Consider the following 27,997-nt stretch of genomic DNA (forward strand, 5'->3'; position numbering starts at 1 on the left):
GTCCCTGTCCGGGTCAGACCCACATTTCCCAATTCTAGGGGCCATCGCTGCTTAGATGGAGGGACGTCTTGGGGACAGTATTCTATTACCCTTCCTAAGCTGGGAACTTTCTCCAGTGGAACCAAGAAAGGACTAATTGCGGGGCCTAGGGGGTTAAGAACTCCCAGGCTCGGGTTGTTCTGTGTGTGTGACTGTGTGTAGGTAACCAGCAGAGCCCTTTCTTACATTTTGCCTCGTGTACCCCCTAAACCCTCAGCTTCCAGACTCCGAAGTAGGAGCAAGTGGGGGTGGGGGGTGGGGAAAAATGCAGTTCCATTGTGGGCCAACCGCGCGGAGATAGGGGCGGAACTTTTGAGGCGACGAGATTTTTCCAGCCTCGCATTTTTGACGCACATGGTTAAGAGCGCTTGGCGCCAGCGCTAAGAATTCCCTGAAGTCACCAGAGAGAATAAGAGTGGTTCTGCGAACTCCATCTGGCTTGCCATCTCGCCCCTTTCTCTCCCTTTAGGTCTGTCTTTCTCCTGGCCGGTCTCTCGGTCTCTCTCTGCGGTGGTGGAGCAAGAGCGGCGGGGGTCAGGGTGTCGGCTCAAGATGCCCCCTCCCGCGTCTCTGGCGGCCCGACCCCAGAGGGTGCGAGAAGCCCAGGCCTTTCCCCTTCTGACACCGACCACCGAGGTCACCTCAGGGTTTTCACCAGTCTCCGGAGGCTGAAACCCGCCCTTCCCCCACTCTGCTGGCCGCCGGAGCCTGGGGCCGCACCGCTGTGCTTCCAGCAGCGGCCCCAAACCCGGGGTCTGGTTTTGCCTGCACTCGCCGGCCAATCTCTGCTCCAATGCACCGAAGAGAAGGAAAGTAATTCTGCAAGCACGAGATGACCCCCAACACACATCCACATCCACCCAATCGGTGTTCTAAGCGTCCAGATGCCCAGGAAGAGAGACATTTTACTCGGTCGTCCGCATGCTGGCCTCGCTTCGGTTTTGGACTGTGGGAGGGGAGCTTGCTGATTTCACTTGTAAATATCTCAACTTGCCTTTGGCCTCAACGGTGGAGGTGGACTTAACCACGATTTCGGCCCCTTCTCTCACGTGCCTGTTTTTGCCCATAGCTCCACCTTAACCCTGGGGTCACCCCAGTTGCCACTCCTGACCCCCCATTGCCACTCCAGCCCGCCAGAGAGGAAGGCGGGAGAGGAAAGTTTGTGGGGTTCTGAACCGAAAATGTCGACATCTTGCTAATGGTCTGCAAACTTCCGCCAATTATGACTGACCTCCCAGACTCGGCCCCAGGAGGCTCGTATTATGCAGGGAGGCCGCAGTAACTGGGGATCAAAAGCGGGAAGGTGCGAACTCCTCTTTGTCTCTGCGGGGCCGCCGCGCCCCCCTCCCGGTGGGTGATAAACCCACTCTGGCGCCGGCCGTGCGCTGGGTGATTAATTTGCGAACAAACAAAAGCGGCCTGGTGGTCACTGCATTCAGGTTAAACATTGGCTAGCGCGTTCCGAAGACTTGTGCCATGCCTGGCGGCTGGGACAACTCGCAGACCAGCGCGCCACGGGTCCGGGCTTTTAGGCTGTAGCCAAGGGCTCTACCATGGTTATTTTTCCCCTCCTCCATGCAGACCCCTTCGATCTTCTCGGTCTCTCTCCCCGCCTCACGTTCAACAAAAGACAGACGGAGAAATACTGGAGCAGCCTAGCCTGACCCTGGGCAGAGCCTGAGAAACGGTGCTTTAAAAGAGCGGGAAAAGGGGGCCAAAATTTGAATCCAAGAGGAGGCGCCGAACTTCTGGTGTCCCTACAATATTCCTCCATCTATATTGCAAAGAGTATTCACCTAATTGTAGGCCTGATTTTTTTTTTTAATTCTCTCCAAATCTGGGATGTCTGAAGTGTTTAAGGTGAAGAATAGTATGAATGAGGATTTTAAAGTGGGCAAGGGGCGAGGAGGAGCCTCAGAATAAATGTTATATGTGCACACGCGCGCACACACGCACGCGCACGCAACCAAATCTTCTATCCCCAGGTCAGGCCACGCAAGAGGCAGAGAAGCCCCCTTTGCCGAAGAATCCCCCCCAGGAAGCCTCTGCAGCTCCCACTTTTCCCTAGGGCATCGTCTGCCTCCCACTCTAAAGGGGGGCAGATCGACCCTTTTGTGACCGAATGGTGTTTATCTGGAGTTTACAAAACCCGGGGGAGGGGCGCGGTGGGGTGGAAGGAGAAAGGATGGTGGATAGGCGGGGTCGTTTACTTTGGCAAGTTTGCTGTAAATATTCTTTTCAGCATGTGTGAGGTCTGGCGAGGGACTATTACACGCTTATTCCCCCTTAAACTTTCGCCCACCGTTTGCTGCGCGGAGCTGTTTTTCAGTCCGAGGTGTCGCTGAACTGGGAACTCTGTTGACATAAGGACATCCAGGGGTTTCTCCGGGAGGGTCTGGGGCCTAATTAAGAAGTTTACTAAGGAGGTCGGTCAAAACGTAAACTTTCTCTGGGGAGGGGCTTTCTGGGTAGAGACAGCTCCCTGTTTCTGGCCAGTGCCCCTGCCCATGGGATCCCAGGCTCTTTTGATATTGACAGACGTTGAAACTGACTAGGTGTCTGCTTCAGGACTCCCATAGTCCTTTGCGTTCAATTCCCCAAACCCTGGAGGTGATTTTTTTTAGCGGGCACCTCAGGGAGGCAGCTCCCCCGAGGTGAGGGCCTAGGTTAAGTTCCTCTAGCAGATAGCAGCCAGCACCCTCCTTTCCACATTAGCACCCCTGTGCTACCCCAAACCCTGACTCTTTCACACGCAGCTCTGAAGTCAAAGGAGGACTTCACGGACCTGGGAGGCTTGGTTTTCCTCCTGGAGTTTCGTATCTTTCCCCGCCTTCCCCCTGCAAATTTGCTTTAAGAACCTAGTGCCTCTCAGGTCTGGAGGCTTCAGGATCAGTCTTTTTGATGGAGAGTCAGTTTCCCCATCTTTCTTTCCCTCCAGAGGTAGGCACAAGAGTCTTGGTTGGACCAGACAGGACACCCATTTCTGTTTCTGTTTCTCTTTCTTCTGCTTGGGCTGTCCTCTCTCTCTGTCCATGTCTTTCAAGATTCCATGACTGCAGATCTGTGTTTTTTATTCTGTTTTCTTCTACTTTCTCTTCTCTTCCTGGCGTCTATCTTGTTCTCGGCTTCTATAACTCCTCAGCCTCTACCTCCCAGCCTTCACTTCTCTCATTATTTTTTTAAAAATTTTATTTACTACCTTTTCTGTTCGTTCTTCTTCTCTTCCCTTCCTATTTTCTCTGGCTTTCCTGGTCCTCTCTGGATTCTCTTCTGCCTTTCTATGTTTCTGTATTGCCTCTGTATCCACCCCCAACTCTTCCTCTTTTCCAGAAATCAAGACAGGCTGGAGTTAACCTCTCCCTGGGGTTCAAGCAGACACCTTCCCCTCATATTCCTGGCCTGGATGATAAGGTGTCCTCCAAGATAGAAGAATGCTGGGCCCATTTGTGTAGATTTGAAGTCTCGCTTTCTGCGTTTAGTATTCCCCAAACCACCCTTCGCCCAGGGCTGGCCTCTCACCTCTGTTCCAATGCTCCGATCTCCCATCCTTTCTCACTCCCCCTCCTTTCCAAGGCTGGAGCCCAGGGTGAAGGGCACCATGGCAGGTTCTAAAGCCCCAGTTCCTAGCCTCTGTCTGGCCCCAGCAACACAGGTCTTTCCTGTAAGGCACATTTCCCTGTCCTCTGACAGCCCTCTAAATTATTGATCAGGGCGATTCAGTGCAAGAGCCTGAAGCGTGTGTGTGTGTGTGTGTGTGTGTGTGTGAGTGAGAGAGAGAGAGAGAGAGGATTGTCAAAGTTGTCTAGCTTGGGGAAGCAGTATTTTTAGTACAGAGGTTCACTTTGGCGCCAGTTGGTTTATGCTGTTTCTAGAGCATCATTCGTTATATACTTAATCCATGCTTATCATACCTCCCTTTAATGTAAATATGTTTTTGGCAGAGGCAGAATGAAAAGATTTCACCCTCTGCATTATTCTTATTAGCACCCACCTTTCATCAAAGCAGATCACTCTACAAAATGGCAAATTTGTAAACGGCCAATGATTTAGAGAAGTTGGAAGGGAAGCAAGGAGGGAAGGATGAAGGAAGTAGTGTGTGTGTGTCTGGGGAGCGTGTTTCTTATACATCTGTGAAAGGTTTTTCCCCTCTCTCTCTGTCAGGAAAAGGAACTAATTGTGGTTTCCTAATTTCAAACCAATCTACATCTTCAATACTCTCTTTGTGTGTTTTACCCCATTACTTAAAAAAAAAAAAAGAAAGAAAGAAAGAAACGCGAGATAATGCAATGGATATTTCATAGTCCAGTCGAAATGAGTTCACTGGGAAGAGGCTGGGAATTTTTCCTCTCATCTTATCTGATCCAGCATCTGCAAGGCGCAGAGCCAGAGCTGACTTCGGCCTCAGGCACGGGGCACTGTTGACCACCCAAAATCTTTCTTCTTTCAACATCCTCTTTCCAGATGTCTCAGTCGAGACAGGTAAGGGTGTCAATGGCACTTCAGCAATATGTCCTAAGAATGTAGCCTCAGGGAGTGGTGGGAATCTCGGGGACAGAATATTTCAAAGGGTGAAGGGAAATAGACCGATGTATTCTCCAGTCCCCAACTGCAGACTAGGGGTGTCCACTGACTGAACAGGAGCCCTTAATTCTGTGACTTTCTGCTTTTGCTACTGTCCATTATTTCTGGTGTTGTTTTAGGTGCCCCGGGGTGGGGGGCAGTGGGGTCTTGCCCTTCGAGGGCAGACAAGGCGGAGGGAACAAGAGACTGCGTAAGTGAGAGGGCATGGCAAATCAGATAACTGCTACTACTGTGTGGGAAGTTGACAGGGCAAAGAAAGATCAGCTCCTCTAAAGCTGCTGAACTAAGTGTCCCCTAGTAGCCTCAGACACGTTTCCTCAATTTGAGCACAGTATCCATTACTATTTCCCATACTGGGTTTCAATTAAAAAGGGTGAGAGCGGAGAGGGAAGGCAGGAGAGGAAGGGACCAGTGAGCACCCAAGTGTGTGTGTCTGTGTGTGTTTTTCCTCTTTTCTTTCCATTTCTTTCTTGGAGCCTCTCCACTGCTCCTCAACAGCCAGCCAATCTGCCTGTGTTCCTAAAGGTAATGCCTTCCTGTCTCCCAAATCGAGTAGGTGAAGAGACAGGAAAGGAGGTAACACCGACAGAATCTTTTATCTCCAGGGAAGCCCGCAAAAGATATAGTTGTGTGTGTGGAGTGCCTTTGGGAAGGACTTTGCCTTGCCTATGTAGGCATGGGGTTTCAGATATGGGAGGGATATAGGCACTGAAGGTTCCAGCCTTTTCTGTCATATTGGAAACTGATCAAATCCCTCCTTCCTTGTACAGTCTTATGGGCAACCTACCCTTTTGCGGTTCTAAGACACAGGGTGTTTAGCAGCTGGTTTCACCTGCTTCTCTGGTATGCCTGGCAGGTAGGGGGCTTGCTACCCCAGCTTCCAAAGCCAGGATTTGGGTTGTGGATGCAGGGCCCCAACTCTAGGCCTTAGCCTGGCTCTCACTCTCCCACCGAACACACCTCTCAGAATTTGGAATCAAGCACCAGCTCCTTTTCTGCGTCTGTGTTCTCTGATCACTGACCCTCTACCAGGGCCACTCAGATAACTGGCCACTAGCTGCACCTCTGTGTCTTAATTACCTGACAGTCTGGGGAACCTTTTCCTCCATGTCAGTAATGACTAGAGACCTCAACAATGGGACCTCATTTTAAGTCAGAGATGTCTTGCTCCTGACCTAGTCATCCTGGCCCCCAAATAAGACATAAATCCTGCCCGAGTTTTTAGCATATCCAGGGAATGAACCAGTAGGAGCCAGAGCGACAGTTCTCTGGCTCTCAACCAGAGCTGAAGGCTTGGGTAACAGTTTTGGCCTTAGAGATGCGAAGAGCCTTTAAAACTCTCCAGCTTGGCCTTGGAATACAGAAGGGTTCCAGAAGTTTCTCTCTCTCTCTCTTTTTAACTTGCAAATTATCTTACTGTCCTTTATTAGGACATATAAGAACTAATGCAAATGTGATGAGAAATAGCTGTCAAGTTTGTAAAAGCAATTTTTTAACTCACTGTTATTCTCTTTTTGGATTTTCTTTCTTTTCTTTTTGTTTTTGAACTTTTAATTTTGTATTGGGGTAGAGCCGATGAGGTGTGAAGGACTGGGAAGCCTGGTGTGCTACAGTCCATGGGGTCGCAAAGAACCGGACACGACTGAGCAACTAAACAACAAGAGCTGATGAATACTCCTGTGACAGTCTCAGGTGAACAACAACGGGACTCAGCTATACAGAGGCATTCTCTTTCTTTTTAAATTTGTATTTCTGTTTTAGGGGAAGAAGAGAGAGCAAGGGAGCAGGGACACACACAGACATAGAAAGAGGGAATGTTTGGAATTATGAGAGAGCTTTCCTTAAGAGTTGCTTTTGCTGGCGCCCAGGCCTCGGTACGTTTCATCTCCAAGCCAAATACTAAAAATCCTTCTGGCGGGCGCTTGGGAGGGCAGACAGGAGCGGCCTTCCCGATCTAGGAACCAACCTGTCCCCTACGTTTCCTCCTGACGCCCTGTCCTCCTTGCGCTTGGGAAAGGAAAATTTCGGGCCCCAGGACGGAGGGGGAGAGAGTGACAACCTAGGGTTCCCCCTGTAAGGTGCTTTTGGGCGATGGTTTCTCCTCCCCTTCCCCCCAAGCGGGGGGTTTTCACCTACCGCCGCCCCTTCCCCTTCCCCTTACCCCGGTTCCAAATACGGAAGCTGGACGTGCTTCGCTGCGGCTCCAGGCCTCGCCTAGCGCGGTACCTGAAGACGCGCGCGGCCTTGGATTACGGGTGGAGGGGGCCCGGGGCTGCGATCTGGGGCCCCCCAACACCCGCAGCGGCAGGCGCGGAAGCACAGGGGTCCCGGACGAGGCTGGTCCGCCCCGGGCCTCGGTGGCGACAAGGTCCTGCCAGGCACTGGCTCCCCGCGCGGGTTACCTGACTTTCCTCTGCGGCGGCCGGGGCGGGGCGAGTCGGCTTCCCGGGTGGGAGGGCGGCCTGCCTACCCCGCGGAACTCACAAATTCTCCCCAAAACTAAGATCGCGGGGATTCAGTTAGGAACCCCTCACCGCGCACCGCCCCCGCCCCCCCTCCCCCCCCCCACGTCCGATGTGTCTTTTTGCAGCCTGGATTCCTAACTCCCGCCCCACTCCCGTAGAAAAGGATTAATGGGGGGCGGGGGGGCGGGAATAGTAATGACCTTGGGAGGGGGCAGTAACAAGGAAAGAGTCGCGTAGCACTCTCTGTCTCTCAAAGGGGTGGAAAAACCATTGCAAGGGAGAGAGCCTCCTGGGAGAAAAACCGGGCTCGGAGAGAACCAGGCTGAGCCTGGTGAGATTTTCTGCGCGCAAAGGGAGGGTGGAGTGGAGGGAGCCATCTCCTCTCCCACCGCTGGGGTGTGTTTTTACATGTTTTCTCAGCAGCAAGTTCTATAAACAGGTCAGCCCTATGCTGCCAGGGATCTCTGGCTGCCAGTGTAGACGCCTCTCTTTCCCCCTCTCCCCCTCTGCAAGTCAAACGCGCAGGAGATGCGGGTGGGAGTCCGGGCCGGGGGAGGGGCACCACCTTCCACTTCTGACTTGGAGGGTATATCTGCTTTTGAAATAGCTTCTCTTGTCTTCAGAGGGTAAAATATGAGTTCCCAGCATGTCTGAGTCTGGTCTTCTGGTACCTCAAGCAAAATTTGGGGAGGGAAGGGAAGGGAGGCTGTTCTAATTACCTTTGAGCTGAGCGGGGGGTGGGGCGGGGGATTCTGTCTTTTCAGTCCGGTCCTGCTGGGGTGCCCCTGCGTATTATTAAACCCAGACGCTCCATCCAGAACTTGGGGCCATGCGGAAAAGATTTACAATTAAGCCAATTGGGGCAGAATACAACCATCCAAAGTTTGCAGGTGTAAATAATGCCTTGCTTTTTTTGGCATTCCAAGCGACTTCATTTCAAAACCCACCCCCCTTCCACCCTACCCACCCATGGCTGGACTCTAGTTCTTTTAGGGGAGAGGGGGAGAGAGAGTAGCAGAGTTAGGATTTTTCTATTAGACAAGTTAAAATATGATGTTGCACTCACTTTTATGTCCGTGTATTAATGTCGTGGATAACCAGGACAGGCTCCTCTATTTCATTTCTCTGTCTAGAATTGAGAACTGTTGGAGTCAATGAAAGGCCTTTTGAGAGTGGGTTATGAATTCTTTCTTTTTTTTAAAGGAATGGAACAGATTTTTATATAACAGATATTAGAGTTGGATTATTTTACAGATTTTTTTTTTAGTTGTAGAAATTTGAGTGAGAGAGGATAAGAAAAAAAAAAAAGGAAATTGCCTTTAGTTGGCATATCAGAATACTGCCTGCCCCAAGCTGCATCTGGGGAAGAGGTGGTCTTTCAGACAGCAGAGCCAGATGCCTCCTAGAGCTTCAGTTTAGATCTTCCTAATATTTGGAGAAGGAAATGGCAACCCACTCCAGTACTCTTGCCTGGGAAATCCCATGAACAGAGGAGCCTGGTGGGGTAGAGTCCATGGTGTCCAAAAGAGTTGGACATGACTTAGGGACTAAACAACAACAGCGATTGGAGAGCTAGTTAAATGATGTATGGGCCCAACTTCAAGGCTACACTCCATTGCATTATTTAAACATAATAGAACGTGTGTGTGTGCTTCTAGGACGTTCTGTGTGGGTACAAGTGTGTATAGTGGGTAGCCCCACATAGGAAATGTGTAGCCCCAGATAGGAAAGGAAATCTCAGATTTAAAGATGCTTTGCAATCACACCTCACAGGCAGACTCCCATTTGATCAATATAGACAGAGTTAAATTTGTTTTGCTGCTACGCAGTTACTCCTTTTCTCTTGGAGCAATAGTCTGTTACAAATTACCGGGAAATTGGAGAATGTGTCCCCCACCCCAACTGTTGTTCAGTGTTTTCAGTCTTGCACTAACCCGCTCAATAATATATGTAATGTGTGTGTACACAGGCACTTTTCCAAAAAATTAGCGATAACATTCCAGCTGTATAAAGAGTGATGTTTTTTCTCCCTCTGCAAGTGGGACTCAGTCTGTGGCTGAGTTGCCACTCTGGAGACCTATTCCCTGGGGACTGACACCCCCGAGGATCTAGAAGTAGGAGGCTTTCCAGCCCAGGTTGCATGCAAAGGCAGGGAATCAAGGCGCCTGACTCCAGCCAGTATAAGGTCATAGGTGTAGAATTAGGAAGGCAGGACTTAACATGTCCGCAACAAAAAGAGAGAAAGCGTCAACTCAGCCTGGGGTGAAACCCCTGAGCCGGCACAGGAAAAGTTTCTAAGCAGTGGTGGAACAAACACTATTTTTTGCCTCCTCTTTCCTTTCTTTTTTTTTTTTTCCCTCCTTGAAAGAACTTCCCTGTCCAGTGCATATGTTGGGCATAAATAAAGAGGGGGTGGTGGGGGTGGTGGTGATTATTGAACGCTGGGTGAACCTGAATCAGCCTTAAGCAATCGGGGTGTGTGTGAGGAGGGTAGAAGATAGACATGTCCTAATTTGGAGTGAGAGGGGGTGGATGGAGGAAGGGACCGACTCCAGCTTAGAAACCTCGATCCTTGCGGCTGGAGGGACTCGCCAGGAACCTCTGCCCAGGGTGCCCTTGCCGTCTCGCCGCTGGATGGCGCTGAGGGGAGACAGGCTGGCAGGCACTCGTCCTCCTGTGCCCCCGCAAGGCCTGAGCAAATTTCCGCCAATGCGTGGGGTTGGGACCGTGGTTTTGAGCCAGAGCAGTGACAGTCCTGATGCACCAGGAGGCGGGAGCTGTTTTTGGAGTCGGGGGTGGGAGAGGGTCACCCAGAGTCCCACCAGGTCTGGAAGCTGGACAAAGAGAGTATGGGCAAGAATGGGGGTGTGTGAAAAGATGGTTCTCAGGGCAAACTAGTGCCTCATTTCTTGGGTGTCACCTGTTTACCTAGAAAGGTGTGTGTGTAGACGGGGGAATGGTCTGGACAGGAGGTCAGCTAGATAGGTATGGAGATTTGCAAAGGGTACAGGCTTTGCAGAACCTCATTGTCCAGTGTCACTTTTTGCAAAGGCCAATCTAATGGTCCCCCTCCCCCTGCCACAACCCCCTCTCCCCCTACCCAGGTATGCTCTGTCTAATTGGAGTGGCAGGCCTTCCCGGCTGGAATTGTATCTGGGATTGAGAATCTCAGGGCTGGGGTGCACTCCGATCTCAGGCTCCCTGGGGGCTGGCACATTGTCAGACTGACCTGAGTCCTCATTTGGGAGTGTCTGTCTAAAGGCACTTACGACCTCAGGCTGGCTGTTCCGCAGCCAAAGGAGGAACTGCGGGCTACAATTTGGAGAAGAATAAATTCATGTCGAACTTACTAAGCACTTACTATGCACCAGGTACTGCGTTAGATGCTGCGATCTTGTCAAAAGTTACTTACAGAGCTAGAAAAAAAAAAAACACCTTAACCAAAGAAGTTAATCACTCTGGGTGTGTGTTTGTGTGTGAGTCACTCAGTCGTGTCTGACTCTTTTCGACCCCCTTTTGTTCACGGAGTTCTCCAGGCAAGAATACTGGAATGGGTTGCCATTCCCTTCTCCAGGGGATCTTCCCGACCCAGGGATTGAACGTGGGTCTCCTGCATTGCATGCAGCTTTTTCACCCTCTGAGCCACCAGGGAAGCCCAATCACTCTGGGTAAGAGTGTCTAATATCAGTTCTCCACCTTGAAAGCTCCTAGAGAGATAAGACTCCTCACATCTCTAGCTCTGTTTGGGGGGTGCTCAATAAATCATCTTTCAATATAGGGACGAAAGTGAATGAAGGAAAGGAAAGAAGTCAAACTAAAGGTGATTTTCTGTGCATATGAAAAATAAGTGACCACTTCAAAGAGCACTTTAAAAAAAAAGCATCGAATTTGTAAGCTGTTCCCCCAAACAGATCCTGACATGAGAGTGAAAAGATGGTAGTGGGAAGAGAAATTGGGTGTAATGGATAGAAACATCCACTTGGTCATTCCACAAAATACTGACCGAGACTTCTCTGCCGAGCACAGGAGACACGGGTGAAAACATGGGTCTTCACCAGCTTGATGCTTATGGTCCTGAGTTTTGGTCACTATGGTTTAAAAAAAAAATAGAGATCATTCCCATTTTAAAGATCAGGAAAGTTGAGGCCGAGGAGAGATAGTGTCGGGAGAGAACTCAAGGTCTTAAAGCAGGAAGGCTGAACTAAAGTTGGCCTCAGCTCTTCTGTGCTCTAGGGAGGCAGACGGCTGGATGATTTTTGCTCCTGGGGAGTGTGGGGGCCCTGGGAACCCCAGCGGTGCTGACAAGCCACCTCGGGCTGGCTTGGGGGGACGACAGAAGTTTATACCCTGATGAGGTTGCAAAGACCACCCCAGCTCTGCTTGTCCCACCTTCAACCTTGGGACTATGATGAGGGATCTAACCTCCGAACCTCCCATCCATTGTTTCCCGTTTAGCGCGTTCACCTAGCCTAGGACGGAGCAGCTCTGCTGCTTTTTACAGACCAGAATTTGTGGGACAGAAAGCTAGGGAGTCTCGTCCAAGGTCGCCTGGCTAAAGAATGACAGTAAAGAAGACTTTACGACGACCCCTCCCTGCCAGGGTTTTAGGAGTCTGTCCAAACCCCTCTCCTCATTAGTACCCAATGCCCTGTGCGGTCGGGGCACCTGCGGTGGGTTCATCAAGTGTTGGCTGATTGAATAAACTTAGTTCTTATTTGGTTCCTTTGTTTTAAAAATTGCACAAACCAAAAAAATGGATCAGTGATTGAATAAAAGGGAGTGGATTGAGAAGCTCATTCCCCTGCCTGGCTGCCTGGCGGTGGGACAGCCTTGGGTCACCGGTGAGCCCTGGCAGCGGTAAGGCCACTTTCCACCAGCTTTACAAAGACGGTTGTGATTTCCTTCGGTCTATATTTTCGTCCTAGACTTCGTTGGGGTGATCGATGGAGGAGACAAGCTGACCCACTGTGAGGTCAATACAATCGATGCAGTCCTCCATGGACGACCTCTCGGAAACCGCTCCAGTGGCTGCGTGCTGGGTTCCACCCAAAAGCTTTCGGGATTTCAGATTTCTTACTCCCGTGCTGAAGTTACCGCACTGGAAGGAGGATGGGGGTAGGTGGGCAGGAAGAAGCCTCCAGCCTCACCTGAGGGAGTCTCTGGGAACTGCGGGTCGGGAGAATCTCTGCTCCCAGGCAGCCGGCCATGCTCTCAGCAAAGTCTGGTAAATTTCGTTCCGGAGCTTCCCGGCCTTGGAATCAGACACCCTCCAACTTTTCCCAGCGGGTCGGCTGTCCTTAGCCCTCGGTTCCTCATCTGCGAAATGGGTTTGTTACGAAATACTGTTTATTGAAGAGAATGTCTGTGAAATCCCCTTGGAGGATGATTATGTTCTAAGACCTTTCCCATACTTTGGCTCACCGAATACAACACTCTGAGGAGGCGGGCGTCTTTCACGGATCTCTGTTTCCCAGATGAGAAACTGAGGCATGCAGAGAGATAGAGACTTGACCGAGCTTGGACAGCTGGTGAGCCCCTCCTGGAGCTCTGGCTTTCAACAAGGTCACAGGTGCCGCCTTCGCGTGCACACACACACACACACATACAGTAGGTACACAAGGGCGATCTTTTTCTTTGCCCTTTAGGGAGCACACATTCCATGGAACCCTTTCCCAAGCACATCTCTAAATTGCTTTGATCCGTAGGTCTCTTCGTTCTGGAAACAAATGCAGTGGTGGTGGTGGTGGGTGGGGGGGAATGTTCGAGTCTGACAAATCTTCTTAAACTCAGAAATCCAGAGCTTTCAAGACATTTTTTTTTTTTTTTTTTTTGTACGAAGGAAGGAGGGGTACGTGTGTGTATGTAGAATCAATATGGGCCAGACAGCCCTTCACAAAGGGACTCCAGGCGGGCGCCTCGGCCGCACGGCCCCCGCCCCACCGCCCGCGGCGAATTAATTGGGCCCTGAAAGAAGGGGCAACGTAGCTTCCAGTTAATTAGTCAAGAAATGAATCAAGCCCCAGCGGCCTGGCAAAGGCCCCTGGGGCGCGGGTTTTGTGCAAGTCAAATCGGTCGGTGGGGCGCTCCCCTTTGGGTCGGGTGGGGCGCAGCGGGGAACTAGGCTTGGGCGCCTCTGGCTGCCCCGCGCCCGGCGCCTTGTACCCCGCGCCCCAGAGCAGGCTCCCGCGCTCCCTCGGGCTCTCGCTTTCATCATCTGTTTCCTTTTTCCTGACTCCCTCTGTCCGCCTCTCCTTTTCCTTTTCGTCTTTGCCGTAGCCCCTTCTCCCAGAACTTTGCTCGCGGTTTTCCATCCCGTCTCCCTGCTGCGTATGGCTCCAAGCTCTCCGTTTTGGGGCATCTTCCTCTAAAGCCCCTGCCTCCGCCTAGCACATCTGGGGCTGGGTGGTCAGGGAATGGTGCCTGGGATGTGGAGAAACCCGAACTTAGGGGACACAGGGTGGAAATGAGCCCTGGCTTTGGAGCCCTGAGGCCTGCTGTGTGTTCCTAGGTACACAGTCTTCATCCTTCAACCTAGGATCCAGGTCCCCGGCTCTGGTTAGGAGAACCCTCTGAGATAATGCAGGGCTTTGAAAGGGTTTTATAACCCATGACCCGTGTCCCCAGGCGATGAGGACTTAGAATTGAGGCACACCTGCCACACATAAGCAACTGTTGAGCTCCAGCAGTGTGTTTTCCTTACTTTGTTCCTCCACTCCTCCTCCAGTCACTCTGGGTAACCCAGGCAGCCAAGATCCCGGGTGTTTTCCATCAAAGCAGCTCTGCTGGAGAGGAGGAAGGGGAGACACAAATCGTTAAACTCAGTTATTTCAAGGTCTTTTTGTGCCATGTACCAGCGGTCTCTCCTGAACTAAAGGGACGGAACTGGGGGCTCAGAGATGTGGACTGATCCTCCTGGAGTCACACAGCAAAGGGGAGGCAAGGCTGAGACTTTCACCCTCAAACACGCGTTCGGTGCCTTGACTCGGTGCTGCCCTTTGAGAACGCAAAGAGCTCAGGGATCCTCAAAGGTCCTGCTGGCCTGACCTCGGCTCCGAACATTTATGTACAGGAAGAGGTTCGCTAGAATCACCTTGCCTCCTCCAGCTTGGAGCTAAGGCCCGAATCTCTCTCCAATTCTGCATTTCTTTCCGGTCTGTCTTTGTCTTTCGAGCTCAGTCTCTACTTTAGTCTCCCACCCACCAGTCTTTCTCTCTCCCCCTCGACCTGCCTTCGAATGCACAGGGCTGAGGTCAGAATCTCTCCCACTTTCTTCCAAATATCTAGGTAGTTGCTCACATCTCGCGGCTTGGAGCGGGATTGACACCCATCTGCCGCGAACCGCCAGGATCGGAGCCACGGACGCAGACTCGCAGACTCTATTAAATTCCATGCCCTTGCGTCTCTGCCGCCCGGCCCCCCATCCCCAGGCCCTCCCCAAGCCGCATCCACCCGGTCCTAGGAGAGACCCCAGCGGATGATTCGATGAACGCCTCAGTTCCACACAGGAGCCCCGAACCGCGTTTTTTAATTTCTTCCTTTGCTTGCTGTTGACCGACTTTGGCTTCGCTCAAGGCCCCGAGGTGCCTGCGCCGCGCTTGGCTTTGCTTCCTGCCTCTCGAGGCAAGCCGGGGACTGCGGTTTCCGCTCGCCAAGTCCCTGCCAGGCGCGCGCGCAGGGGCTTGGCGAGCTTGGCGCGCGCGTTTGGCGCACACTGCTTTGGGCCTCAGTTTCCCCGCCCCTTTCGGATCATACAAGCGCGAGACGAAACGGCTGGGACTGGAGGCATGGCCAGCGGATTGGGTGGTGGCGGGCACCGCAGTTTCTGTGTGTGGAGTGGAGTTAAGCCTGGAATCACGGCCGCCGCGCCTTCCCTGTTCCTCCTCTCCGCGGACTATTACCCACCTCCACGACCCCAGTCTCCCTCAAGTATCACCAGCAGCCTGGTGGAGCTCGGTTGGCGGCGTAGGGATGCTGGCTACCTCAAGGCGAGGGCGAGCCAGCAGGTGCGGGCAGGGCTGGTTCCCTGCAGTTGCCGGCTCCACAGTCATGACTGGTGGCCTTGGGTACATAGGCGGCCTCGGTCAAGCCTCCTTCCATCAAAGTGTTGGCACACACCTCCTACTGAGCTTTAAAAGGGGGCCTATTAGAGCCTTGGAACTTTGGAAGAGTCCCCTAACTCTTCTGAGCCTCAGTTGCCTCCTCTGAAAAATGGGGACGATAGGTCCTGCTGCGGAGGACGAAGGCAAGGAGTAAATGAGACCTCTTGTGTACATCACTCAGTCTAACCCCTGGCACATAGTAAGTGCTCATTAAGCATTAGCTGTTTGGGCACCCTAATCTCTCTGTCTCTATATATCATATAGCTATTTTGATAAAATAGATACACTTAGTATCTACTTAGTATATATGCATTTACTAAATGTATAGACTCAGTGCATACTTAGCATATAACGTGGGTGTGTGCTCAGTCACTTCAGTCCTGTCCGGCTCTTTGCCACTCCATGGAGTGTAGCCTGTCAGGCTCCTCTGTCCTTGGGATTTTTCCTGCAAGGGTACTGGAGTGCATTGCCATGCGCTCCTTCTCAGAATCTTCCCAACCCAGGGATCGAACCCCTGTCTCCTGCGTTGCAGGCAGATTCTTTACTACTGAGCCACCAGGGAAGCCCAGTATATCACATATACACTAAAAATATATGCTATGTATGTCTAGAGTATCTTTAAGAGATATTCTTCTTTTCTTAGACCACTACCGAGCATATATTAGGCCCTTTCTCTATTAGCATTGCTTTACCCAGTTCTTTAAAAAAAATTTTTTTTTTTTGGCTACACGACATGGCATGCATAACCTTAGTTCCTCCATCAGGGGTCCAATCCGTGCTTCCTGCTTTGGGAGTGTGGAGTCTTAACCACTGGACTGCCAGGGAAGTCCCTCTTACCTAGTTCTGTTTACATCTCAGCCTGAAGCCCCATTCCTTGTCCTCGCCCAAGTTGATCCTGTAGTGATCAAGCCTCCCACTCTAGGCTTCATGCCACTGCAGGCTACTTTCTGGAATCCCAGGATCTCAGGACTGCAAGTGACTCCAGAAAGTGTGTTCCCTTCTTGTCCTTGCACGGGAGTTCAGGCCCCAGAGGGGCTGGAGACCAGGTTCCAATGCCTTTTCAGCCCCAACCATCTCCATCTCCTGACAGGAGAAAAAAGTGTCTCTATCTATCTCTTGGGATCTATTGAGGGAAAAGCACTTGTGGAAAATAAAAGAATATGGTTGGGTGCCTGGAGCATCCTTGGGCAGAGACCCCAGGGCCGAGAGCTCTGTAAATGAGGAGATGCCTATGTGTGACCTGGGATGGAAGGGGTGCTGGGCCCCTGCGAGGGTTCCTTGATGCCTCCTGGCTCTCAGCACAGCTGTGTGTGGCTGACTCTACTCTCAGGCCCAGACTGCAGCTGCCCGATTGCTGATCATCAGCAGGAGACCACAGTCCCCTTCCTCGGTCCTCTAGGACATACTGAGACCGCTTCTTTTCAGCCTGAGAGTGAATGGCGTGGTCGGGAAGAGAGAGATGAGAAAGGAGAGATGGTAAGATGGAAAAGGAGGATGACTGGGAGTGTGGGGAGAAGTGAGTGAGAGCAAGAGAGAGAAGGGACGCTTGGGGAGCAGGGAGGAAGGAGAAAACAGAGGGAGACAGACACCCACCCGGAGATGGACAGAAACACTTCATACCTGGAGAGACTGGGAGAGGCAGAGAGAGAGAGAGAAACTCAAGAGACAGAGAAGCAACTAAGAGGCGCAGAGAGGGGACAAAAGAAGGAAGGAGCTTGGGAAGGAATGTCCCAAAGGAGACAGAAGCGAGCTGGTAGGGAAATGACAGCCCAGGGAGGCCTCCGGCAGCCCAGCCACACCCCCGGCCCGCCCTCCCGACATGTTATTTAACTTGCCAGGAGATTATCTAGTACAGTATAAATGCCTCCATTAAATCATGATTGAACTCCTCCAACCGAACAATTCCCCAAGTAGCCTCCAGCCCTAGGGGAATATGGTTTTCAAAACCCCTCGAAGCATCAGATACCAGCAATTTAGGAGATAAATTATCATTCACTAGGGGTTTCCAGGGGCCCCCTTAAAGGCCTTTGGGGTGGGGGTGGGGGAGTGTGTGGCTAAGAGCCTCTGTCCATGCAGGAAAAGACACCGCATTTCTCTCTCGGCCATCGGATTTGCCTGGAAGCCTCTCTCCTCCCCCAGTGCACAGCCACCCAAACCCACAAGGAAGGTTGGGCCCGTAGGGTCCAAAGTTGGCCAAGAAGACGAAACATTCTGCCGGAGTCCTCCAGATTCCCAGAGTGCATTGGGCGAGATGGAGAGGGGCTGTGCACGCAGTTTCTTAGCTGCTCCCTCTGGAGAGGGATGGATGGAGTGGTGATGGAGAATGTCCCCAGCGACACCTGGGAAAGCAGACTTTCATTCAACCAGGTGGGGGGAGGGGGGAGCGGTGAGAGACAAGGAGAAGGGTTAGATACTGGAGAAAAGCCTGGTTTAAGGCAAAGTCTCCCTACTTCTGCGTCTCATCACTCCAACTAGTTGATCAAATAAAGTAGGGCTCATCTTCCCTCTCACCCCATGGGTCTTCCTCACTGGTCTCCCAGTGTGCTGAGAAAGGTATTTTCAAAGGTAGCAAATAAAAAGATTTCCTTTTTATTCCTCTTCCTCCCAGTGCTTCCACCTCCTCTCCTTGCAAGGCTTGTTTGTTTTGCTTTAACAAACAGCTTATAGAGTTTGCTTTAAAGGAGCACTTAAAAAAAAAATTGTACCCCTAGGGCAGGCCAAGTGTTAACTGCTTGGGTGTGTGTGACTGTGTGTGTGTGTGCTTAGGCCTCCTGAGTGGGCTTGTAGTTATAAAGGGGACCTGTTTCAGGTGCAGAAAGCTGGGAGAGGGGAGTGGCAAGGAATGCCTGGACAGATTTACACCTGTCCTTACAGCTGCCATCGACAACACTTACAGCCTCCAGAAATGACCCTTGGTGCCGACTTGTCTGGAAGCCATCAGGGTTAGTTTTGAAGCAGGAGTCTTCAAGTGGACCAGAGGGTAAAGCTCTGCCCAGCCCCTCCCAGCCCATCTTCCCTGTTGCTGTCTTCAAGTGCTGCCCCTTCCCCTCCTGCCCACCAGCCCCCTCACCCCGCCCCCGCTTTCTCAGTTTCCTCTGTCAGACACATATCATCATTTGACTTGCTGATCCCTTGGTGCTACCGTCTAACGAGGGCGGGGCAGGGTGCAGAGCTTGCAGCCAGCTCATCGTGGCCAGCCCCCTGCTTCCCCACAAGGAGCTGGGTCTGGCCCCAGGAATCTGCGCAGGGGGGTGGGGTGGGGATTCCTGACTCTACCTTCCAGCCAGTTTCTGCCCCCTGCCACCAGCCCCACCCCAGCCCACCGGCCAGACAGTTTGAGCGACTGACTGATAATATCCAGACGCCTCTGGAATCCCGCTTGCAGTCCTCCCAGTGCTGCTCGGCCTGGTCTGCAGAAGTGGGGGCAGTGGGCAGCAGGCATTCAGCCGTGACACTTGTTGCCACCTCTCAGAGGCCGCTGAAAGGCCCACTCAGCCGGGCCCTTCAGGACGGTGGACCCTGGAGCCAGGGCACTCAGAAGACATGTTTGACACCCATGCTGGGAACTTTGAGTCCAGTCCCCGACTTTCTCTGGCTGGCCCTGGCCCTGAAGAGGTCTAGGAGGCCGAGAGGGGGGCAGATCACAGGCCATCGGGGTGGGGGGCGGGCAGCGCTGGGCGGAGGGGTGGGGAAGTCCAGCACTTTGCCTGAGAAGTAGCAGGCACTGGGCAAGTACCCAGCCTTGAGTCCCTCACTGGCAAAACTGGGAGGGGTGGAGGAGGGAGATGTGAGAGCATCTTCATGTTTATATATCCTGGTCTCACTTTCACAATGATTTCCTTAACATATATTTCAGGCATCTTCTCACTTTTTTTGGGGGGGGCCATGCTGTGTGGCTGGTGAAATCTCAGTTCCCCAACCAAGGATTGATCCCAGACCCTCTGCTGTGAAAGCTTAGAGTCTGAAACCACCCAACCACCAGGGAAATCTCCATCTGCTGACTTTTTTGAAACACCTATCTTGTCGAAATTGAAACCTTTATCTGGGTACCGTAAATCAAACTCAAGTCTCACTTCCCAGGAGTAGAATGAAAGTGGTGAGTTGTGGAAAGAAAACAATATGACAAGGCTCCGAGCAGGGCTAATTGTTAGAAGGGTGATCGAGACAGGTAGGTGGGTGCTCATTTGGGGCTGGACTTAGTCTGAAGGTCCAAAAAAGAACTGAAGTGGGGCAGTGGGGAGGGACCTCCCTGCTGATCCAATGGCTAAGAATTTTCACTTCGACTTCAAGGGGCACGGGTTCGATCCCTGGTAGGGGAACTAGGATCTTGCGTGCCACAAGGCACAGCTGAAAAAATAAAACAAAGGAATTGAAAGGGGACTGGCTCTTCTTCTGGGACATTTAGTCCCATTTAATGCCACTTTCAGCACCCTCCCTTGTACCCTTTTGACATTTTGGAGATGACCACTCTGTGCGCTCTCCTAGCACTTTTTAATGGCACCGAAAGCCAAAGCAGTCTTCTGCTCTGATTTGGGGTTTCTGATTCTGCCGTTCCATGAGCCTCAGGATCATGGTTCAAGCCCTCCCTTCGTTTTCTCCATCACCACTAACGGCTTCACCACCTTTCTGGGCCATGGACTCCTTGGGCAATCTTGTGAAGCCTATGGATACTGCCTCAGAATTCTTTTTTTTTTTTTACAAGAGATGGGATAACAATTTTGAAGAAAAGAAATATTAAAAATATAAAAGTATCAGGACTTCCCTGGCGGTCCAGTGGCTAAGACTCCACACTTCCAGTGCAGGGGGTCTGGGTTTGATCCCTGGTCAGGGAATTAGATCCCACAAGCCGAAAGCAAGAGTTTGCATGCTGCAACTGAAGTCCCACATGCTGCAATTAAAGAAACTGCGTAAGATCCCATGTGCTCCAACTAAGACACAGTACATCCAAAAAGAAAAACATAGTAATATATGTGTACCAAATTCATTAAATCAGACAATCTAGCCATGGTCCTGATACTGTGTATTTGAAATCAGGATGAGCAAAAGAATATTTGGGGGTCTCAGTCATGCCTGTAATATGGTTATGAAAATACCTGTGATTGCTATTGGACCATATCACAGCCAGTGCGAGTCCTCCTGGGGGTGGTCACCTGGATTCACAATGGAAGAAAATACTAATTTCAGTAAGTCATCCAAGTTCACAGATCCTGGAATTCTCTCTAGGGATACCCCTGGAAGAGTTCATTGGAGAACCCCTGAAGTGCAGAGGGAATAAATTGGGCTCTTGGTCTCTGTGAGGGACAGAAGGAGGTTCTCATGGGAAACAGGCCAGCTTTGAGAGCTGATGCAATCGCCAGATACCACAAGCTCGGGCAGAAAGGAAAGGCATTATCAACAACATTTCAAGGAATATTTCTCAATAGGCCCAGAGGCGAGAGAGAGGTCTGGCTTGGGACGGTTTGTCTCAGAGAGGGGAATTTTCTCCCCAAAGAGGCCACTGTCAGTGTCCCCATCGTAACACACCCACGCTCCGCCTCTGGGGTGATGTTCTGGGCAACTCTGTAACCTTCAAAACGTCTGCTTTCCTACCTACTTAACGGATCGCTGCCTTTCCCCCTCCACCAACACTGTAATACCCGCACAGCTACCTTGCCCCAAAGGATTTGTGGACAGGTCTGACCTTAACATCGGGTAACCCCTTCATAAATGTTAAGACACAGGACTGGTGCATTTTCTGCCTTTAGACAAAGCACTTAGTCAAACCTCTGTGATCAGGGAAGGGAAGTTGCAAATGGCCCCAGGACGGTACTTGTTACCGTCCTTGGCGAAATACAGTTTAAAGAACTCAGAGTTTCTCGGACAAGTACTTGGAGGCCTGTTAGGGGATAACCACAAACCGGAATGCTGGAAACCGTCAAAACACCCTCACGTAAATTGAGTGTAGCTTAACACTGAACAATGTAACCTCAGCAGATCCTGGGGTCCCAGCAAAAGGAGAACAAAAGCATTTATGGACCAGCTACTCTGCGCAAGACCTGTGTTCTGTTCTTGGCTTGTGTTACCTGAAGGTCTCATTACCAGGTCTAATATTCATTCATTCAACTCATTCCTTCAGTTAGCAAATATTTACCAAGGGTCCACTATGTATGTGTCTCAGGCTAAGGATATAGCAGCAGCCAAGCACATAAAATTGTCCCTGAGGACCTTCTAACAGGACAGCAAATAATGAGAAACAAAAACAGGGAAAATAAATGTCTGGTAGTGAGAAATCAAATGGAAAACAAACAAAAAATCAGAAAAAGGAGTTGTGAGTGGGGGATGGGGGCTTCATTTTTATTTTAGTTATTTATTAAAAAAAAAAATTATCCATGACATGCAGCATGTGGAAAATGAGATCTTAATTCTCCAACCAGGGATCAAACCCATGGCCCTGCATTGGAAGTGCAGAGTCTTAACCACTGTCAGGGAAAGTCCTTATTATATTTTACTTCTTTTTTAAAATTTTATTTTATTCTTAATTGGAGGATAGTTACAATATTGTGATGGTTTCTGCCATACATCAACGTGAATTAACCACATTTTACTTTTTATTTACTTTTCTTTTTTTGGCTGCAATACGAGGCATGCGGGATCTTAGTTCCTTGAACAGGGATCAAATCTGTGCCTCCCTGCAGTGGAAGTTCAGAGTCCTAATCACTGGACCACCAGGAAAAGTCCTGGGGGCTTCATTTTAAAGGAAGTATGAGAGAGAAGACAGGTGTGGGAGACCCAGCTTTAACTGAACACCTGGTGTATCCTGGATTCTGAGCCGGGCACCCTCTATCCGTCATCTCCATCATTCTAGGTCTTTCTTATTTTCATCCCTGTTTTATTGTTGGGGAAGGTGAGGCTCAGAGAGGTTAAGTGACTCACGAAGGCCTGCCTATTGCAGAGTTAGAATTTGAACCCAGGACTCAATTGCTCTTTCTTCTATCTCAGGCTGCCTCAGACACATTCCCGGGAAGACAGAAGAAAGGAAGAAACAGGAAGGTCATGGAGGAGTGGCAGAAGACCAATGAGTAAACTTGACCCTGTGAGTCCTCAGCTCTGTTTTCTAAGACTGGGGAAACTGAGGCCCAGACAAGACAAGTAATTGTCCAAGGTCACAGAGGAAAAAAAAAAAATCCCAATAGCTACATGACTTGGCTCATCAGCACCTGTTCTTTTCTTGGGATCATATGGCAAGTCACTTTGGCGGTCTGGGCCTCAGTTTACTTATCTGTAAAATGGAGCCAAATAGATCAATCACCTGCAGTTGATCAACAAGAAAGACAAGATCCCTCAGGAGAGATAATTTATCCTAATACTTGGCACAGAATTGATAAGCAATAAGTATTAGATTTTTTCACTCTTTCTCAACCAACCTGATCCTTGGCACCATTTGGTCCAGAGTAGAGGGTCAAATATCTACCTGTTTTTGTGGTCTGAGTTAGTGATCTCTAAACTTATATATATATATTTAAAATTTTTATTGGAGGATAATTGCTTTACAGTATTGCGCTGGTTTCTGTCATACAGCAACGTGAATCAGTCACAGGGATACACATATCCCCCACCTCTGGAACCTCCCTCGCATCTCCCACCCCATCTCACCTCGCTAGCTTGTCACAGAGCACCGGGTTTGAGCTTCCTGTGTCATATAGCAAATTTCCACTGGCTATCTATTTTATATACGGTAACGTATATGTTTCCATGCTACTCTCTCAGTGTGTCCCGCCTTCTCCTTCCCTCGCTGTGTCCAGAAGTCTGTTCCCTATTGTCTGTGTCTCCTTTGCTGCCCTGCAAATAGGTTCATCAGTATCTTTCTAGATCCCATACACATGCATCCAAATATTTTTAATGAAAATTTTCCAACATAAAAGAATAGAGAGACTACAGCAGGAATTCCCAAATACCCACCACCAGTTCAATAATGATCAACTCATGGCCCGTCTTGTTTCATTGATATACTCTCCCTGGATTGTTTTAATGCAAATGCAGACAGTATATCATTTCATTTCTAAATACTTCAGTATGCAGCTCCAAAACACAAGAATAAAAAAATTTTAAAAACGGCCACAAGACTGTTATCACACACGGACCCCATAAGCAATCACTGACAGGTTATTGTGAAATAACCTGTTAGTACTCAGTGTTGCCCGACCATCTCCATTCTCCTTATTTTATCGCAGTTGGATGGTTGCCGTTGGGTTCCAGTTGGGTCTACACTGATTTTGATTTTATACCTCTTACATCCACTTCCCATTTTTTCCCCTGAAAAAAATTGTAAATGGAAATAATGGACTCATTCTGGCTCCTACCGTTTGTCCACCCATAGACTCATTCTTACATTTCTCTGTCCCCTGTATTTCCTATAGACTAGTGGGTTGCACAGAGTCGGACACGACTGAAGCTACTTAGCAGCAGTGGGTAGAAAGAGATGTTTGGTGAGCTTCAGAGTTGAATCTTTTGGCAAATCTGCTTCATGGATGACAGTATGTACTTCTGCTTTTACTATTTATTTATTTTTGGCCAGGGTGCGTGGCTTGCAGGATCTCCCTGACCAGGGACTGAACTGTGCCCTCCTCCGTGGACGTGCAGAGCCCTAACCGCTGGACAGCCAGGGCACTCCTGGTGGTGTGTACTTCTACCAAAAGACTCACAAAATTGCTTGTATTTCTCCTTGGTTTGTGAGCAGCTGCTGAAGACCATTTTCGGCGTGGATCCATCATTTCTTTAAGGGTTTGCACAACAGTGATATTTCGTGTCTTTCATTTCATCTTCATTATGTGAAATACTCCCAAATTTCTCAAGAGGACACCACATCACTAAACGCTAAGGTTTGAGCAGACATCGTCCACTATCTACATTTTCACGCTTTTCAGTGATAAACCTCTTCGACTGAATTTGACATATGTTATATCACTGAACTGCACTCAACTGGAAATTAAAAGAGATAACCTTTGAAAACAAATGTGCCTAGAATTTCTTCCTGCAGTCAGTGGTCAGTCCATTCCTAATCCGGGGGCTGTGGGCAACTTTGTCGGGAATTTCTTTTCTTTCCCTTTTAAAAATTTTTATTGGAATACGGTTGATTTACAATGCTGTGTTCGTTTCAGGTGTAAGGAATTTATTTCTGCATTCAGTCAGGAAATTCAATTTGCCTCTTGCAAACAAAATGAAAAAGGAGCCTGTGAAGCTCTCTGAAAATGTTGATCGATCCGTGGGACCCTCCCCCCACCCCCCATCTCCCCCTACTTTTCACCAGCGCTGGGAGAAGGGAAGGTCGGTTTGGGAGAATCCTGAGCAGAGAAGGTTTACAAACTGGAAGCTGCTTTAGGGAAAAGTGCATTGTTTCTGCTTTCATTTTTCATGTCAAAGTCCTCACGCCATCAGAGCACACAGGAGACTTTAAACAAACCACATTGCCCCCAGGTCTGCTTCTTGAAGGAGGGGATTTACTCTTTACCCCTCCCCCTGACGAGTGTTAACAGCAGAATTAAGGCTGGGGAATCTGGCAGGGGCTCGCTTGCAGCAGGGAAGGTGTGTCTGGGCTTTTTTGCAAGGCATTAATCACTTGTTTATAGAGGGGGAAGAAAAAAAAAAAAAAACAGAAGGAAGACAGTGGGGGCTGTTCCCTATTCTGGGTTCCCTTCCAGGCAAACCCTCTCGTGGCCACAAGTGAAAGTCGATCAGTCGTGTCCGACCCTTTGAGATCCCATGGACGATACATACAGTCCATGGAGTTCTCCAGGCCAGAATACTGCAGTGGGTAGCCTTTCCCTTCTCCAGGGAACCTTCCCAACTCAGGGATTGAACCCAGGTCTCCCGCATTGCAGGCAGATTCTTTACCAGCTGAGCCACCAGGGAAGTCCACGAATACAGGAGTGGGTAGCCTATCCTTTCTCCAGGGGATCTTCCTGATCCAGGAATCAAACCGGGGTCTCCTGTACTGCAGGCGAATTCTCTAGCAGCTGAGCCTCCAGGGAAGCCCTTGCACCCGCCCTCCGTTCTCCGGCGACTGGCTCAGCTGGTCTTGGTCCTGGGGTCCAGGTTGATCCCCTGGGGAGGTGAGCATGGAGGTGTATCAGTGGTGAGGGCCGGGCTGCCCAACGCGTGCAGAGCTGCAGGCCTGAACTACCTTTAAGTATTTAGAGTCTCACCCCCACCTCCCCACACACGTATACCCCTTTTCAAATGTACGTCAAATCACCATATTTCCCAAGTTGACTCTCCATACCCATGTTCTGAAAACAAAAACAAGAACACTGTTATTTTCACATAAATATTTACCTAAAGACACTGGTTTTCTGTGCGGAATTGAACTTGGAAACCAGAACTGGAGGTGAATCTACTTTCAACTGTAAACTGGAACTGTGTCATCTATGGATGTATTCGTTACAAAAGGGCACATGTTTTTTTTTTGTTTGTTTGTTTTTCCTGATAAAAAATTTTAAATATGTTTATGGGATAAATATGAAATCTAGAGAAAAACTTAGTAACAAACTCTAATAATAATCACTTTCCTTTGTCACCCCCCATACATATTCTTAGAATAAATAAAAGTATTGTTTTCTTTTGAGTGGGTTTGTGTGTATATGTGCGGGCCTTCATGCGTGCTCAGTTGCGTCTGGCTCTTTGCGACCCCATGGACTATAGCCCACCAGGCTCCTCTGTCCATGGGATTCTCCAGGCAAGAATACTGGAGTGGGTTGCCATTTCCTTCTCCAGGGGATCTTCCCAAACCAGGGATCAAACCCACATATCCTGCGTCTCCTGCATTGGCGGGCGGATTCTTTATCATTGAGCCACCTGAGAAGCCTTGTGTGTATATGTACAGGGTGTCAAATCTAGGAGGTACAAAACGGGAGAGTGAAAAGTAATATTCTTTCCCATAACTCTCTCCATAACTCTATTTCCTCTCCTCATAAGTCACCATGGTAACAACATGTATCTGAGTGATTAATACACATGTGTATCTATATATACTAGTGTATGCATAATTTTCACTGACGTATCACTTTCGTCTACTTTTTAAAAAATATTATTCATGCCAGAATATGTTTTTTTCAGGGTCCCTTTTTAAATACATTAATATAGTGGAATGTTTTCTTTTAATAATTTGTATTTCATTCAACACAGAAGGAATCATCCTTATCAAAAAAGAGAGAGTGAATTAGACGGAAATGGGTAATCCGCAAGGAAATGGTAGCACGTGCAGCTAGAGGTAAATCACAAATATCCACTACGTAAACAGTAAACCTGTTGGGCCAGGTGTTACCCAGACACAAGCCATTTTTCGTTTACTTTTATCAATAATAAATGCGGTCCCCCATCAGCTGGACCTCAAGACTTTTGCCTACCCTGCAAGCAGATCTTGCTAAATGGACAGAAACGGCCAAGCTGAGCAAGTGTATTGAAAACATTTACATATTGAAACCCTCAGCAATTTGGCTACGTGTTTAAGAGTGCGGGCCCCTGAAGGTTCCAGTTGAATCTTCATGCTCTTCTCTGACCAGGAGCGGCTTTACTGTGCCTGTGATGCTGGACAGGTCTTAAAACAAGTCACAACAGTCCCTCCGTGGTCAACAGTCTACTGTTCTGCTGTCTCAAATCCATTTGCAATGGCTGTAAAACGCCGCCCGCTGATGCTAGCTGTAAATCTTGCCCTCTCATTCAAAAAGGCTGACAAGAGAGAAACAGCTTGAGTTTTCACCCCAGCCTGGCAAAGTCGAAATCCTGCTGTGCCTGCTTGTTTCCCTGGGTTCGACAGTGCATGATCTTTTCTCACCCCCTCCGTATCCCTCCCCCATGGTGGCCTAGGGAGGACTTCAGCCATTGAGTCTGAAGTGTGGTCCCATAGTAGTGGAAGAAAGTCAGATTGTATCTCCTGCTACTTGGGCTGATGGCTGTTCAAATCACACGGCCCCCTCTCTTTCTGTGTCTTTGTGAAAAATGGTGAAATTTTGCTGGCAAACAGGTTTTTCTGGCTGATTACCCTTAAGATGGATGTTTCCCTTGACTGAGGGAAGCCAGGGACTTTCAGGAATGTTTGTAGGTGTTTGGACGAACCCTGGGACCTGGATACAGACAGACCTGTTTCTGAACCCACCTTTTAGAACAGTCACTGCCCCACCTGGTCAAACAGTCCTAGCAAAACAGCATTGGCTGGACTTACTGATGGGAATATATCACCAGGTCAGACAGGAACTGGCTGAAAAACAAGCCATGGGTTTTGAGTGCAAACCAGCTTCAGATTCATCCATTCCCAATATTGTGAACAAGTCAGCCAGACAACCTCCCCAACCCTCAGCATCTTATCAAAGGGGGCTGAAGCTTCCTGCCCTGTTTTCTGGGGCCCATGGATGAAATCCTCAACAAACTTAAGATACAGAATGTTTGGAAACTGGTGTTGTTCTGACGGCAATCACAATAAGAGACACACCTCTTGGGAATGAGATGAGTTGACACTTGTAAGACAGGTGGAAACCTTCCTGCCCTCCATGCTGTAAAAGTGTGACTCTCGGGGAGCTTGTGAGATGGAGCCATAGAATTGTTGTACCAGTTGTACCAGAACTTCCCTGGTGGTCTAGTGGCTAAAACTCCATGCTCCCAATGAAGGGGGCCCAGGTTCAATCCCTGGTCAGGGAACTAGATCTCACATGTCACAACCAAGAGTTTGCATGCTAAAAGATCCCATGTGCTGCAACTAAGACCTGATGCAGCCAAATAAACAAATAAGAATTGTGTACTAGTCAATGTGCAGACAAGCAGTTCTTCAGATGTGTGGAATGA

The 27,997-nt window shown here is 49.6% G+C and overlaps 1 long non-coding RNA gene across 3 annotated transcripts; it reads left to right on the forward strand.

The window, feature by feature from the left end:
* Positions 1-515: 515 nt before the first annotated feature.
* LOC113907478 lies at positions 516-24,813 on the forward strand. 3 transcript variants are annotated; one of them, XR_003515201.1, is made up of 3 exons: positions 516-4,518; positions 22,163-22,256; positions 23,739-24,813. It is a non-coding gene; the product is annotated as an uncharacterized LOC113907478 (long non-coding RNA). The 3 variants fall into 3 exon arrangements; XR_003515199.1 differs by lacking the exon at positions 516-4,518 and adding an exon at positions 6,208-6,312; XR_003515200.1 differs by lacking the exon at positions 516-4,518 and adding an exon at positions 18,960-19,280.
* The last annotated feature ends 3,184 nt before the right edge of the window (positions 24,814-27,997 follow it).

The sequence above is a fragment of the Bos indicus x Bos taurus genome, chromosome 17, assembly GCF_003369695.1.
Source record: "Bos indicus x Bos taurus breed Angus x Brahman F1 hybrid chromosome 17, Bos_hybrid_MaternalHap_v2.0, whole genome shotgun sequence".
NCBI classification, from domain to species: domain Eukaryota; kingdom Metazoa; phylum Chordata; class Mammalia; order Artiodactyla; family Bovidae; genus Bos; species Bos indicus x Bos taurus.